Source organism: Schistocerca serialis, chromosome 2 (assembly GCF_023864345.2).
Source record: "Schistocerca serialis cubense isolate TAMUIC-IGC-003099 chromosome 2, iqSchSeri2.2, whole genome shotgun sequence".
Classification (NCBI taxonomy): Eukaryota; Metazoa; Arthropoda; class Insecta; order Orthoptera; family Acrididae; genus Schistocerca; species Schistocerca serialis.
The window spans coordinates 457872550-457888867 of NC_064639.1; the positions used below are offsets into that span (position 1 = coordinate 457872550).

The window sequence follows — 16318 nt, forward strand, 5'->3', positions numbered from 1 at the left end:
CTCGTAATAATGATAACGATAATAAAGCCTTGACAAAACTCTGAGATCATTCCTTACATTTTGTATTACAGTGATGTGTGCTTGATGTTAGTAGGAGAATAGAATGTTACGAGGGTAATCCCAAAAGCACGGTCTCCTATTTTTTATAAGTACATAGACCTGTTTATTTCTACAATGATTTACATCAGTTTACATCTTGAACATTTAGCTATTTTTCGACATAATCACCATTTCTCTCCATGCATTTTTGTAGATGCTGTGGCAGTTTTTGTATGCCCATGCCATACCAGCTCGCCGCCATGCTGTTCAGAAAGTTATGAACCTCTTCTTTCACCTCGTCGTCGGAGCTGAATCGCTGGGACCATAATTAACGCTGACATGTACTGTGAGACTCTTAAAAAACTCAAACGGGCAATTCAGAACCGGAGAAGGGGAATGTTGAGCGAGGTCGTACACATTCTCCATGACAACGCTCGCCCACACATCGCTCGGCAAACCGTTGCTCTCCTTCAGTTGTTTCAGTGGAACATAATCACCCACCCACCCTATAGTCCTGACTTGGCGCCCAGTGACTATCACCTGTTCCCTAGGTTAAAAGAACATTTGTCTGAAAAGCGATTCAGCTCCGTCGACGAGGTGAAATAAGCGGATAACTTTCTGAACAGCATGGCGGCTAGCTGGTATGACATGGGCATACAAAAACTGCCACAGCGTCTAGAAAAATGCATCGACAGAAATGGTGATTATGTCGAAAAATAGCTAGATGTTCAAGCTGTAAACTGATGTAAACCATTGTAGAAATAAACAGGTCTATGTACTTATAAAAAAGTATGAGACCTTACTTTTGGGATTACCCTCGTATTAGACTGACCCAGGATCAGAAAGTAAATGATCTTTGGCGAAGATTTAGAAGACCTGAGTCAACCCTTAATCAGCATACAGTTCTCATGAAACTCTTACTACACAGGGTGTAACAAAAATGTATGGCACATCCCTCACATGTACACGAAAAAGTTATGTTTGGTTAAAACTCATTTTCTCCAACTCATTAATCGTGAGAAACACACACGAACAGAACTCACCTGCATACCACATGCAGCTATTTCTCACATAACATGTTCAATATGCCCTCCATGAGCATTGATACATGCATCAACCCGCCGTTGTGGTGAATCTAGGATGCGCTGATAGACCCCTGGAATATTACGTATGGTTTCGTAGCCTTCCATAGTACGGACACGGAGACTCTGAACGTCGTGTACTGTGCTTCCGTACACAAGAGCTTTCAAATACCCGAACAAATAAAAATCCAATGGGTTTAGGTATGGAGAGCATGTACGCCAGGCAATTGGTCCATCTCTACCTATCTATCTGTCACCGGATCTGTTATTTAGAAGTCAAAGGACATTAAGACTAAAATGAAGGTGCGCTCCATCGTACATGAAGTACATGTTTTATCGTACAGCTAAAGGCACATCTGTTAATAGATCAGGAAGAACATTCTCTATGAAATTATGATACCTTCGTCCGTTGACGCTGGGCAGAAGAAAGTGAGGCCCTACCAAACAGTCACCAACAATGCCGGCCCAAGCATTGACAGAAGATCCTTGTTGATGACTTGCTTGAACAGCTGCCTGAAGATTCACGTCTGCTCACGCATGCCGACTGTGAAAATTTACAGTCTCTTCTCGTTGAAACTACGCCTCATCTGTGAGCAGCACCGTTGCGCTAAATTTTGGGTCGACACATTGGTGAATAAACCATTCGCAGAAGTGTACCCGTGCAGGAAAATCAGCTGCTGATAGTGCCTGCACACTCTGTAAATGGTATGGATACAGCTGGTCCTAGTGTAACGCTCGCTAGACAGTCATGCTGTCAACTTTCAGTGTTGCAGCTACATGTCTTGCACTGACACTAGGACCGCCTCAACTGCATCAAGAAGTGCCACCTGCCGTTGCGGTGTCCTCATTCTTCTAGGCCTCCTCTGGTCACGAGAATGTCCCATTTTCCTCAACTTGCCCATCAATAACTTCAAATGTTTTCCTATAATGGCACCTTGGTCCTGTAAATCTCTCCCGGTACAAACGTTGGGCGCGAGCGGAATCGCTGTTAACTAAGGCATTCATAAAATGGGCATCTGCCATCTCTGTACTTGTGTACACTGCCATAGCAAAGGCAAGTCTGTGATTAAGTCAATGTAGCAACCTGTGTGCTTGCAACTGTCGTACTGAGCGCTGGAACGGTTCATGTGACCTGTAAAGAAGCAATGACGTACGTCGCATAGCAATAGGGACATGTAAAACAAAATACTCTCTGTGCACAGCGTAACCAGACGTCAGCATGAGTGCATGTTCCCCATGATTCTAACTTTCTATTCTTGTGTGTTTCCCTTGATTAAAGAGTTGGAGAAAATGAGTTTGGAAATTTGTGGTAAGAACTATGTGACCAAACTGCTGAGGTCATCGGTCCCTAGGCTTACGCACTTCTTAATCTAACTTAAACTAACTTACGCTAAGGACAACACATACACCCATGCCCGAGGGAGGACTCGTACCTCCGACGAGGGGAACCGCGCGAGCCGGCCGGGGTGGCCGTGCGGTTCTAGGCGCTGCAGCCTGGAGCCTAGCGACCGCTCCGGTCGCAGGTTCGAATCCTGCCTCGGGCATGGATGTGCGTGATGTTCTTAGGTTTAATTAGTTCTAAGTTCTAGGCGACTGATGACCTCAGAAGTTAAGTCGCATAGTGCTCAGAGCCATTTGAACCGCGCGAACCGTGCAAGACGCCCCTGACCGCACGGCTACCCCGCGCGGCGAAAATGAGTTGCACCATGTAAACAAAGTGTTGCCAGACCCATGTTCATGTAACATAATTTCTTCGTCTAATTATGAGGAATGTGTCCTTCAATTTGTGCTGTACATTTTTATTGCAGTCTGTAGAAGCTACGACATCCTAAACGATCATTAAGAAGGGGAACATACGAGCATGCGTCCTAATTTGGTCAAACACATCACCAGACTGAGAAGACAGTTGCTGCTTGCAAGCATGCTCTCTGAAAACAGCAACTGCTTCATGTGTTGGGGTTTCGCTTCCTGATACCTTTATGTTGAGGGTCAAACTTATTTGGTGAATACAACCACATTCAAGTATACACGGGTGGCTCCGATCGAATTAGCCTGGTGTGCAGTGCCCCAGATGCCCAATCAGCATCTCTTTGATTTGGTGTCACAATGTACGAAACTTCTAAATACTATTCGTCGGGCCTCATCAAAGTAAAGACACAGCTGCACGTAAACACTTCCAGTGAAGGGAAAGAGCGGCTACATGCATTTGTTACTCTGTTATATAGCAACCTGTTCTTTTGTGCATTTTTCGCTCGGTGCTTCGTCCAAAGACGACATCCAAAAATGGTGTGCTATATCCCGCATATAGCATTTTTCCTGTTGAGACAACCGATTCCAGACATTTATGCGCTTGCAGTAGCGGTAAATTACTTTTTGCGAACGAGCGGCATGTTACTTCCTTATTGTTCAGTGTTGGCGAGAAGCGACGAGGACCGAGAGGGACGAGAAAGTGGGTCTGCCCGTGCGATTGCCATCTGCCGGACTAAGCGGAGCAGCAGCCGCGGCCGGCGCTGCTCTGGGTCGGCTGCCTTCTGGGAAGGCCAGACCACAGCAGGCGTCCACACGGCAGCCGGCGCCGCCACCCAGTCCACGTCCCACTGCCCTCAGCGCGTCTTCTCTCAACAACTCCCTGTCCGCTCATTTTCTCTCCCTCCCTTTCCTCTATTACCAAGTGCTTGTGGAATGATATACCGTATTCCGTTCCAGCAGGAGTACTCACCGCGTTCTAGAAAAGAAACGTGGTCTGCTGTTTGCATGTGGAGCTTAGTTTCAGGAAAGCCTCTAACACAGATAAACACGGTGCTATTCATGAGTATCACTCACAAGTAATTACTCCGTTTCAGAAGACGACAGGGCGAAAACAAGATATACAGAAAGTAGGCATATATTGGAGGGCAGAACGCGTCTCCAAGGTTTTAAATCATGTTACAGGTGCTCGATATGGGCACTATTTGTGACATAGCAAACATCAACACGTGAGTGCGATTTATGGATGTTCCTGACACGAAACGCACAAGAGAGCGCGACAGCAACCACTTTGGATATTTCATTGGGTTCCCTACCTACAGGAGCGAAATAATTCTATCTAACAATAGCAGCGGATGATTTGTACGAGTTGCTACTCGAAAGTTCCGGAAATCTAACACTAAATACAATCACATCATACAAGATTTTTATTCACCATCGTCACCTTTAAAGCAATCCCCTTGGGAGCTCAGACACAGGTCTCAGCGCTTCTGCCACGAACGGAATGTATGCTCAAAGTCTTTTTTTAGTCATTGTATTCAGCAGCCCTTGCGATTACTCTTTCCTCTCCTGTATAGTGTCAAATCTTTAGCCTTTTAGCTTAGTAGAGAGAAAATAATTGCATGGAGCCACGTCGGTCGATTACGATGAATAAGGAAGGATATCTGTGTTGTTTCTTGCCAGAAACTGCTGCACGATGAAAGCTGCATGTGGCCTCACATTGTCGTGGTGAGAGACCAGTTGTTCGTGCGCAACTTCTCTGCACGCTTCCTTCTCAGATCCTCCTTTAGGTGCCTTAGGACCTCAGCAGATGTCGTGCATGGTCTGCCAACGATCTTTCAAAATCGCATTTCGAACAGCGCTGACACTTTCTGGTGTAATGCCAGTAGATGGTAGTCCTGAATGTTCATTATCAACAGGTGCTCGGCCCTTTTTAAAACGTTTAAACCAGTCATGCATTTGTTTATGGCCCAAAGCGTCATTACCGAAATGCTTGCACTAACGTTTCTGCGATTGTTTTACCAAGTTTAAAACAGGACTTGATACAGCAACGTCGTTCTCTGATTTCGATCATCGCAAAATCGCAATCACAAGCAAACGTCACACAATGAGACACTGCCAGCCAACAATAAATGTGTTCACTTAGATTGAAGCCGTTAGGTATACTTACGCACAACAGGTATTACGATGCTTGTAGCGGCGTTTCGTTGTTTGTAAGCGCTGATCATAAAATTTAGGGAAGTTTTAGGTAGCACCTCGTATTTATGTTTTGACACGCTGGTTCCCAAGTGGTGCGCACTGTAATAACGACATGACGCGTGTGACGAACCTAAACATTTAGAGATGCTTTACACTGATATGTGCTATTTTTCTCTGTGCCTTTCAGTTTTTACGCAGTCGTCTTCTGAAAAGCCTGAGATACACTGTCTGATCAAAAGTATCCGGACACCTAGCTGAAAATGACTTACAAGTTAGTGGCACCCTCTATTCAGTAAAATGTTGACCCACCCTTAGCCTTGATGATAGCTTCCACTCTCGCAGGCATACGTTCAATCAGGTGCTGAAAAGTCTCTTGGCGGATGGCAGTCCATTCTTCACGGGTTGCTGCACTAAGGAGAGGTATCGATGTCGGTCGGTGGGGCCTGGCACGAAGACGGTGTTCCAAAAATTCCCAAAGGTGTTCTATAGAATTCATCTCAGGACTCTGTGAAGGCCAGTCCATTAAAGGGAAGTTACTGTCGTGTAACCACTCCGCCAAAGGCTGTGTATTATGAACAGGTGCTCGAGAGCGTTGAAAGATGCAATCGCCATCTCCGAATTGCTCTTCAACAGTGAGAAACAAGACGGTGCTTCAAACATCAGTGTAGTCCTGTGCTGTGATAATGCCACGAAAAACAACAAGGGTTGCAAGCCTCCTCCATAAAAAGCACTACCACACCGTAATCACCGTAACACCACCGCCTCCGAATTTTACTGTTGGCACTACACAGGCTGGCAGATGACGTTCACCGGGCGTTCGCTATACCCGCACCCTGCCATCGGATCGCCACATTGTGTACCGTGATTCTTCACTCCACACAACGTTTTTCCACTGTTCAATCGTCCGATGTTTACGCTCCTGACGCCAAGCGAGGCGTCGTTTGGCATTTACCGGCGCGATGTACAGTTTATGAGCAGCTGCTCGACCACGAAATTTTCTCACCTCTCGCCAAACCGTCTTAGTACTTGCCGTGGATTTTGATGCAGTTTGGAATTCCTGTGTGGTGGTCTGGATAGATGTCTGCCTATTATACATTACGACCCTCTTCAACTGTCGGCGGTCTCTGTCAGTCAACAGTCGAGGTTGGCCTGTACGCTTATGTGCTGTAGGTGTCTGTTAACGTTTCAACTTCGCTATCACATCGGAAACATTGGACCTAAGCGTATTGAGGAGTGTGGAAATCTCACCTACAGATGTAATATCCCATCACCTGACCACGTTAGAAGTCCATGAGTTCCTCGGAGTACCCCATTCTGCTCTCTCACTGTGTCTAATGACTACTGAGGTAGCTGATATGGAGTACCTGGTAGTGGGTGTTAGCACAATGCACCTAATATGAAAAACGTATGTTTTTTGGAGGGGTCTAGATACTTTAGATCACATAGTGTACTTACCAAGATGGATTAAAAGAAGTCGCGGGTTCGTCTAGTGGGAACGAGAGTATTACGGAAATGCTCTACAAAGTCCAGTGGCAAATGTGACAAGGCAGACGTTGCTCATCAAGAACAGGTTTAGCGTTGAAATTCAGAGAGCGTATATTACTCCCTCTCACCTGTCTTGCAAAATGAAGTCGTTGAGAAAATCAGAGGGATTAGAATCATACGGTTTATCGGCAGTCGTTTCTCTCACGTATCACATGAATGGAGTGAATTCCTCACCAAGCCTTGCCCAGTTCGTTTGTTCTCCATTTCTAATTTCATCGTCTTCGATGAGACGTTAAATTCTAATCTTCTTTTGCCATTACACGCTTGCCCAGAGATACTTTATCTCGAAATAAGTTCTGAGTTGAAACTTGGTGGCAGATTAAAATTGTGTGCCTTTCGCAGGATAAGTTCGAATCCTGGTGCGGCATGAAGTTTTAATGTTACAGGAAGTTTGATGTCAGCGTACACTCATATGCAGCGTGAAAATTAATTTTAGAACCAATCTCCTACGCTGTAGCTAAACCATTTCTCCGCAATACTCTTTTTTCCAGGAGTGCTAGTCTCGCAAGGTAGGTCTCGCATGGAAGGTACAAGAAGTACAGGCAGAAGTAAAACTTAGGATGGATCGCGAGTGTGATTGGCGTGGTTCAGCCGGTAGAAGATTTTTCCGCGAAATGCAAAGGTCCCAGGAGCAAGTCCCGGTCCGGCACACAGTTGTAATCTGTCAGCCAGTTTCAAATAGACGGACACTCCGCTGCTGAGTGAAGATTTATTCTGGGAAATTTAGGGGTAAGAGCTGTTTTTGTTTGCTACCAGGAATAAGTTTGTATCACCATTTATCTAGAATGTGAAACGAATATTCTTTTATCATGTAATTGATTATACGTTTATAATGAATTGCTGCCGCGCGGGATTAGCCGAGCAGTCTAAAGGTGCTGCAGTCACGGACTGTGCAGCTGGTCCCCGCGGAGGTTCGAGCCCTCCGTCGGGCGTGGGTAAACTTAAGGACTGATGACCTCAGCAGTTAAGTCCCGTAAGATTTCACACACATTTGAACATTTTTAATGAATCGCTATGGTGAAATATTTAGTGGTGGTAATCCGAGGCGAGCAAAGATGGGATGTCCAAGTGAATGAAGTTCTGGAGACTACTAACACCAGACTGAAATCGTTTGCGGAAATATCTGAAAAGTATAGTTCAGCCCGAAAGAGGTCACTTGTGTCGTAAGTGCTATTCCCTTGTAGGACGTCATTTCCAAGAGTAATAACTGAAACAAAATTTAGAGAAAAGCTTCGTGAGTCGTAATACTTTAATTTAATCAACGAAGAAGTGTTCTACAGGAAACTGCAGTGGGAGACACCACTAGAAACACGTTCTGCCTTTCAAAAACACAAGCTGTATTCCAACAATCTAATGTCTGTAGATAAACTATGTGTAGCCGCACCCTGTACGTACGACGATCAAATTACATTCTTTAGCTCATATACACAAACTTACACGACGTAGTTCTTGCTGAGCATCATCTGAGAACAGAATAGGATAAGGGGCGAAAATGATAACGATGCATTACACTGAACGATAGTTCAAACAGGAAGTAGATGCACGGTGTAGCAGCAAAATCGTTTTAAATGTTGCAATAATTGCATTTAATCTGTTGCGAGAGAGTAACTGCGAATCGCGTCATAATGCCATCTCGAAAAATTGTATAAATCGCTAGGATGGTAGGAACGAAGATTAGGGTGTATTGTCCCATCGGCGACGAAATCAGAGACGACAAACTCAGATTTCTGAGTGAGGGAGGGAGGGGGGCGGGGGGAAGTGAAGAGAAATGAAATCGGCTTCGTTCTTTAAAAGGTACTATCCCGGCAGATTCGCTCAAGTGACCTTAGGGGAAACAAAATAACCCCTGCATTTGGATGCCGGACAGGAATTGAGCCACGGCCCTCTAGAACTGCGGCTGTTTGACTAGTAGATCTCTCAGAAGACGGTCTGTTGTTGCCTGTTGCAGGCGGAGACTGCGGCTAACTGGCGGCGTCAAGTACTGAGAAAAGTTGCGCTGGTTCGCAACGGCAGCCCTCCCCCCTCTCTCACTGCCGACCCTTCCCTGAGCCGCACGCAGCCCACACACGCAGCCTGCCGGCCCAGTGAGAAGTTCACCTCCATGCTGAACGCTCTTCTTGTCCTCCAGCCGTACCTCCTCATCACTACCGTACATATCCGTCACGGTTACCTCACCACTGCCGCTGTCCTTTCTGCAGTAGATGCCTGTGGATCTAGAGCAATATTTTAATGTTTATTTGTTCTTCAAGTGTCTGTCTCTTGACCAGCTGAAAACGTTTTAGGTGAGTTTTTGGCTTTTAATTTACGCGCACGTGCCTTTATGTGTGTGTATGTGTATGTGTGTGTGTGTGTGTGAGTGTGAGTGAGTGAGGAGGGGACTAGAATGGATGGGAGAGTGAAAACCTGGTATGAAAGCTCGCTATTGTTTCATGCTGCTTTGGAAAACGGTACCTAATTAATCCGTTGCTGTCTTATCCACTGATTTCTTGGCACGTAACACGTATCACTGCTCACCTGCTATGTACCTTAGCATAAGAAGTTATCGCCCTTTTCACTTATCACTATCCATATTTTCATATAGTTTGCTGTCTCATAGGCATTTACAAGATACTGGATTTGAATCTATCTCCTGTCGTTATTGTTTCACTAAGGTATCATACCGCACTTCGATGTCCGCAGCTCGTGGTCGTGCGGTAGCGTTCTCGCTTCCCGCGCCCGGGTTCCCGGGTTCGATTCCCGGCGGGGATAGGGATTTTCTCTGCCTTGTGATGACTGGATGTTGTGTGATGTCCTTAGGTTACTTAGGTTTAAGTAGTTCTAAGTTCTAGGGGACTGATGACCATAGCTGTTAAGTCCCATAGTGCTTAGAGCCTTGCAGTTCGATTTTGTCTGTCATCTTGTGTCTTTTTCTCCCTCTTCTTTCCTTTCATCATTCCTTTCGTTGTCTCTGTTAATATCAAATTTATATCTTGATAAGCAATTACTTTTTACTATCTCTTGTAACATTTGTCTATTTTCTCAAGCATTGTTAATACTCCCTCATTGTAAAACTCTTCCTATCCAATATCCTTTTCACCTTCCTCCTTAAGAATAGCCTAACGCTGCAATCTTTCTTCGTCTTCTCCCATGTCTCTGCCCCATTCAAAGGCACACGCCATGTCGAATAGCAGAACATTCACCTGAAGGTTGTAGTTTTCATTTCAAGAGCACGTGCCCTGCGCTCCCTATTGTCACCTCATTGTCGCATCGTGAACAGTTTCAGTGCAGTTCATTTTCCCAATCGACAGTTGTTTCTTTACATTTTCCACTTTCACAAAAATTTCCTTCCCTCTGTTGGCAAGTAACAGAACTACGAGAATTAATTACACAGCAAAACACTCGCCACCTTTCATACGATCTCTTTGAAGGTAATACCATTTCTTCGCTTTGTAGTTATTTTAGAAATGGCATGTAGTTGTACTATGGGCTGGTTGTGTTTGGTGCTGGTCTTATTTCACATGGATGAGGTGGGAGGTTGGATGAGTACCTAATACGATAGTCGGAAACTATACTGGGCGCGTTAAGGAACTGATATGAGACTACTCAAGACACATTTAGTCTCTGTAGTTTACGCTCGTGACTCACGTGATCGCAACAGGAAGTAAGTTAAATTTATCAGAACTGTCTGTAGTACAGATCTGTAACGGAGTATCAGGAATGCGCAAGTAAGAACTGTAATTTAAAAGTATACAGGCTAACCTAATTCAGCTCGAAAACTATTCTCGGGCAGCGTGTTCTTTCACCCCGAAAAATTAGCTACCAACAAAAGTACAACTTTACCAAAGTGTCGTGAAGCGCCTATGTTGATTCGACACGAGTTGTGCAACTTAAAAAAGAATGGCGATATGCCATGGAAGAGGCGATGCCCTGATCTATCTCAACATATTTGTAGTCACTCGTTCTTTAATTCACTGTAATAATAAAAAAGAATTCGACTGCACAGCACAATGGTGCTGTGCATGTTGGACTATGTGAACCAGGCCCCGGACGACGAGCGACAAAGCGTTCCGCTTACTCATACAACCGCGACCGGAAACCAACCGCCAAAGAATACTAGTGTGACTCTCACCCCAAAGAAGATTGTACACACGTGACAAATACTTCAAATACTTACCAAGTCCTTAACCATGGAGGTATAAATATACATCCATGTCCATAACGAGGAGGAAATTATCAAGCATCAATAAAGGCATACTGAAAAGTTACGCGAGATGACGAAACGAGTGAAAAACTGACTAATCTCCTTTCAGCTTTCGGGACACATTGCATCGATATCGCATATAGTTCACGCAGAACGCCGTGAATAAAGCAACAGACTCAGTGCTGTTAGATCTGTATCCAGAGCAAAGTTAGTATCCACACATGTACTGCTTAAGGGGACAGACCAACCCAGCTTCCCATGGGATCGTCTAAACTGGATGACAGGATTAAGTGGCAAGACTTCATTGTCAGTTTCACAATTCCGATATTGTGTTCTTCTAAGCATTCCTGTAGAGATCACTTCACCTTACAACCTTGGATGCCGGTCCCATATCTTTCAACATGGGAATTTGCAGATACTTATTTCATTGCCAGGATAGAAACTGCCTGTAAAAGCGTCTTTGCATCTACTTCAGATGAACTGCAACAAGTTAGTGGTTAGTAGTAAGGTCAGGTTAGGTTAGGTTAGGTCGTGGGATAGCGATATGCACATGTACAGATGGAGGTAGTATCGCTTATAGAAACTATAAAAGGGCAGTACTTTGGCGGAGCTGTCGCTTGTACTCAGGTGATTCATGTTTAAAGGTTTCCGATGTGTTTATGGCCGCACGACGGTGATTATCAGACTTTAAAAGCGGAATGGTAGTTGGAGCTAGACGCATGGGACATTCCGTTTCGGATCTCTTTAGGGAATTCAATATGCCAAGGTCCACAGTGTCAAGGGAGCGCCGAGATGCATTACCTGTTACCAAGTGGCCGACGGCCTTCACTTAACGACCGAGAGCAACGGCTTCTGTGTCAGTGTTAACAGACGGAGCTACTCTGCATGAAATAACCGCAGAAATTAATGTGGGACGTACGACAAATACATCCTCTACGACACTGTGGTGAGTTTTACACTACGTCGGGCAAAAGCAGTCCGACGCGATGTTAGGACGTAACCTATGACCTTTCTCACCTCACTGTTTCTTTGTATGTGCATAGTAAATGTCTGCACAGTAACACAATTGTCGACGGTGCGAGCAGTGTGTATTCTTTAGACGCAAACTTATTCCCTTCACTCATGGTACTTCATGTTGACAACAATACTTCCCCCTTCACTCATCGGCCTCTAGTTTGCATTCGGTACCTCCAAGTTCTGTCTCGGTATTGTTTCTCCAGCACTGGTAGTTGTACGTTAACGGTGATCACAGAAGTGTGAATGAAGAGTTGGCCGATATACATACATGTACACCTCATTGTGGATCCACTGAAAACAATGATAGTGTGGCACAACGACGAAACTGTGACTTGCTCCCGCAGTGAAGTTAATCTCACCCAGTACTCTGTGATATCAGTTGTTCGTTGTTCGCTTTGGCAGTTGCGTGGCATAGAATTTGTTGATGTTGTGAAGAAATTTTCGCAAACAAGAATAGCTGGGGACAAAATCCGAGCAATTCAAGACGACATTATTAGTCTATAACTAGACACCTGATACCACGGTCCTTTATACAGGCCGGCCGCGGTGGTCTAGCGGTTCTAGGCGCGCAGTCCGGTAACGCGCGACTGCTACGGTCGCAGGTTCGAATCCTGCCTCGGGCATGGATGTGTGTGATGTCCTTAGGTTAGTTAGGTTTAAGTAGTTCTAAGTTTCAGGGGACTGATGACCCCAGTAGTTAAGTCCCATAGTGCTCAGAGCCATTTGAACCATTTTAGCCTTTATACAGAACATATCGATCAACAACCTCCAGAATTTTGTCAGTGAAGTTCGGGTTCACCCTGTATGATGTACCAGTTAATGCACGTATCATAGTCTGTGAATTGTTTAGTCTGTACAGCCGTGTACCTCGAACAGACAGGAATCGTGTGTCTTTCATTCACTGAGGGTGTTTTCAGCCAGCGCTCAGGATGCTGCGAGTGGGGCAAACGAGTTCTTGGTGGGGAATATTGAGTGACGGGCTGCTCAGTGATCTGGTACATGGGGAAACGGTGAATGCGTCTGAAAGCGACAGCTATCGAATCCTTAGTATCTGTAGATCTATACGCAGCTAGTATGATGTGGGACGATTGTTTGTATGCTTGGTTGGTCGATGGTCAACGGCTTATGTCACACTGAACAAGCTTCAGGCGTTTTGTGTTAACTGGTGCATCTCGCTTAGAGTTTTAGCACTTTTCCACATGTCAATGGGACACAATGTTTGGCATTTGCCACTTATTATTGCATAATCTGGTCTTAAACAGTTTTGAAACTCTGCGAAACACGATTTGTCTTTTTAATTTATAGCTTCCCACTCTATGCAAAAATTTAATACATCTACAGATCACACTTCATTAACAAAAGGCTATTTATCACAGAACATAAATGAAAAAAAAAACGTTGTTGCATCAGTATAAATGACTTGAGCAGTTGCACAACCGTGGTTACTAATGTGATCTGATCCCGTCCATTCCAACTTCGTGTGTAGGAGCATACAAAAACAAATATTCATTAACCACGAACTATGTTCAACCGATCAGTACTACATGACTTTCCTCGCATTTTCTGCTGCCTCCCCTCTTTCACTTAGCACTAAGAAGGTGTTATGGAGGACCTAAAAAGTGATGAAACGTGCTCAAGGCAATAAACGAATTAAGCGTGGCGTAGAGAGCTACAGGGAAACATTGGCTCACTATTCAGCAGAAGTTTATGATCGAACGTTTCCAAGGAATTGTGCGAAGTGTTTCCGCTACTAGCCTTCCAACGGTCGAAGGCGAGAGTCGATTACTAATAATGACTGCCGGAATACAAAATCAGTCGCCTGCAAGCAGCAGCGTAACCTTGACTCACATACGCAAAACAGAGTGAGGTGGTGCAGTGACGAAACAGGGGACCAACGTGGCGTCACCCTCACGAGCAAATATTCGTGGACGTTGCAGAATACTTTCGTCTCTCTTCTCATTGATTCGATCCCACCAAAAATGAGACGCCTTTTAAGTAAGAAAGGTGTGACATAAAGTCACGTAGGAGGCTAAAGACTGTTCTAGTAAAGCTGGCTAGGTCGCATAAAAGTCATACAGGAGGTGAAGAATGACTTTACTGTTCAGAACGTATGCATGACGCGTTTCGGAATTATTCCGATCTTCAGAAATCCAGGTGAAAAGGTAGCACAAAGACAAGAGGGTTACCAGTTGAGCACATGATATGAGACGACAGTACTCTTGCGGTACCCTAGCACTTGGATTTCTGAAGATGGAAATAATTCCGAAACGCGTCATGCATACATTCTGATCAATAAAGTTATTCTTCACCTGCTGTATGATTTTTTTATGGGACCTACCTAGCTTAACTACAGGTCTACGCATATACCCTTTTGAGTCTAGCTCCCAAACATCAGAGGTTTCCCGTAGCTTCTTTAAACCGTGGCAAATAACAGGATATTTCTTTAAAAATCCGTGGATGATTTTTACTTCGTTCTTTCTTTGTCGGGCTCCCCTAGTGTCCTCACCATGTTGATATGGAACGCAGATATTTCAGAAGATTATCAGCAGTCATTCAGCCAATTATAACTCTATAAAAGTAAACCCGCATTTCCAGAGCACGCTGTCTTCAGGCGTTAACGGGACATCGTGTTTTGGGTTTATCGTTTAGTCTATCAATTTACGTCTGAGGATCATTTCAAGCGTAGATCGTTCGCTTGCTGTCATTTAATGGCAAAGCGGGTTGTCAGTACGAGAAGATTCGCGCCAACATTCACGAGAAAACAAGGAGCATTGAAGATTTGCCTCCTAGTGATACCCCTATCCACGTATTATGCCCCATACGTATCCGGAGTAGAATGCAACAGAACTGCGGACTGTCTCGTGGGAGGCAGCGGAATACAAAATCAGCCACCTGCAAGCAGTAGCGTGACCTTGACTCACATACGCAAAACGGAGTGAGGTGGTGCAGTGACGAAACAGGGGACCAACAACAGTAGAAATCCCGCAGCACCGTGGTACACGGAGACGGTGGGCAAGGAAACACTCGGAATGTCACCTGCATCGGTGGCGTCGCGTACAGTTTGCCTTGGGTGTCTGATGACACTAGTGAAGCAACGTGGAGGTGGCTTCTTACCAAAGCACGTCTCATGCATTCAGTCCAATGAAGTCAGCACGTAAGTGGATGAAACCATCTTTTGTCTTGTTGGGCGCCTCTCACAGTAATTATATTTTTATGTATTTATTTGCGTCATCAGTCTTCTGACATGTTTGATGGAGCTCATCACGATGCCCTCTCATGTGCCAACCTTTTCATCTCCGAATGACACTCGTACCCATCGTCCTCAGTTTGTTGGATATATTCCAGTCTCTGTCTTCCCCTAGAGTTTTTACCCTCCTCAGTTACCTCAAATGACATGTAAGATATTCGCTGATTTCTTAACACATATCCTATCACTTTGTTTCTTCGTCTTGTCACTGTTGCCTTATATTCCGATACTCACCGATTCTGCGAAGAATTTTCTTATTACTATGAGTCCGTTCAATTTTCAACATTCTTCTACAACACAACATCTGAATTGCTTCGATTCTATTCTTTTACGTTTTTCTATGGTCCATGATTCACTTCAATGCAAGACTGTGTCCGAAATCCACATTCTCAGAAATTTCTTTCTCAAATTAAAGCCGATGTTTGATACTAATAGTCTCCATTCGGCCAGGAACGTCCTCTTTGGTTGTGCCAGTCTGCTTTTCAAGGCCTCTGCGCTTCACTCGTCACATTGCTACCGAAGGTAGTTTGAGGTTTGCGCAGTATCGGAACAAGATTCTCTAATGTGTTGTCCAACACTACAGTAGACATTTCGACATGAGTTTGTCTTTCAAGAAGATAATGCACAAGCACACAGCGCGCAGCTCGCGAACACCTTCCTCTAGGATACAGGAATCGATCGAATGGAATGACGTGGGTATGTAGGCGACTTAGCATGCTTGGCACAAATGAAAATTGCAGTGCCTCGCCGAGGCCCACGAGAAAGACAGGTCGTGGCGCGTTCCCCACAACACGTGACACTGCAGGTGTTAGTAATGCTAGCAGCCGTCTCCGACGCGGAGCAAGGAACTACTTCAGACGAGCTTAATAATTCTTAAACGTGCTTTTAAATGCGTGAAAGCTCTCGATGACGAAGTTAAGACCTTTAATGGGTACCTTTTCATTGACATATTGATTTCTCGTGGGCCCTACACGGAACCAACCGTTCGCGAAGTATAGCGGGCAAGCCGACATGCTGACGTTGTGTGGCCAATATTTCTTGTGGACTTCGTCACTCGCTGCGACGATTCAGACAGTCTGGAACAGCAACACGTCGACCACGTGATGGACACATCGCCGTGTAGGGCTCAGAAGCGTCACACTGCAAGATATGGAGGGCAGGGTAAAGAACGTTACCTACCAGCTATTTTTTTATTATTTTACAGCTGTGTTTTATCGAATAGTCAGCCTTTATTCTAGTTACTGTTTTGTTTTTATTTCATTC

At 44.8% G+C, this 16318-nt stretch overlaps 1 protein-coding gene across 1 annotated transcript in view; it reads left to right on the forward strand.

Annotated features, from left to right (window-relative positions):
* LOC126457357 (cysteine-rich secretory protein 2-like) overlaps nucleotides 1-16318 on the forward strand; it is a 242711-nt gene that overhangs the window by 139559 nt on the left and 86834 nt on the right. The window lies entirely within an intron of this gene.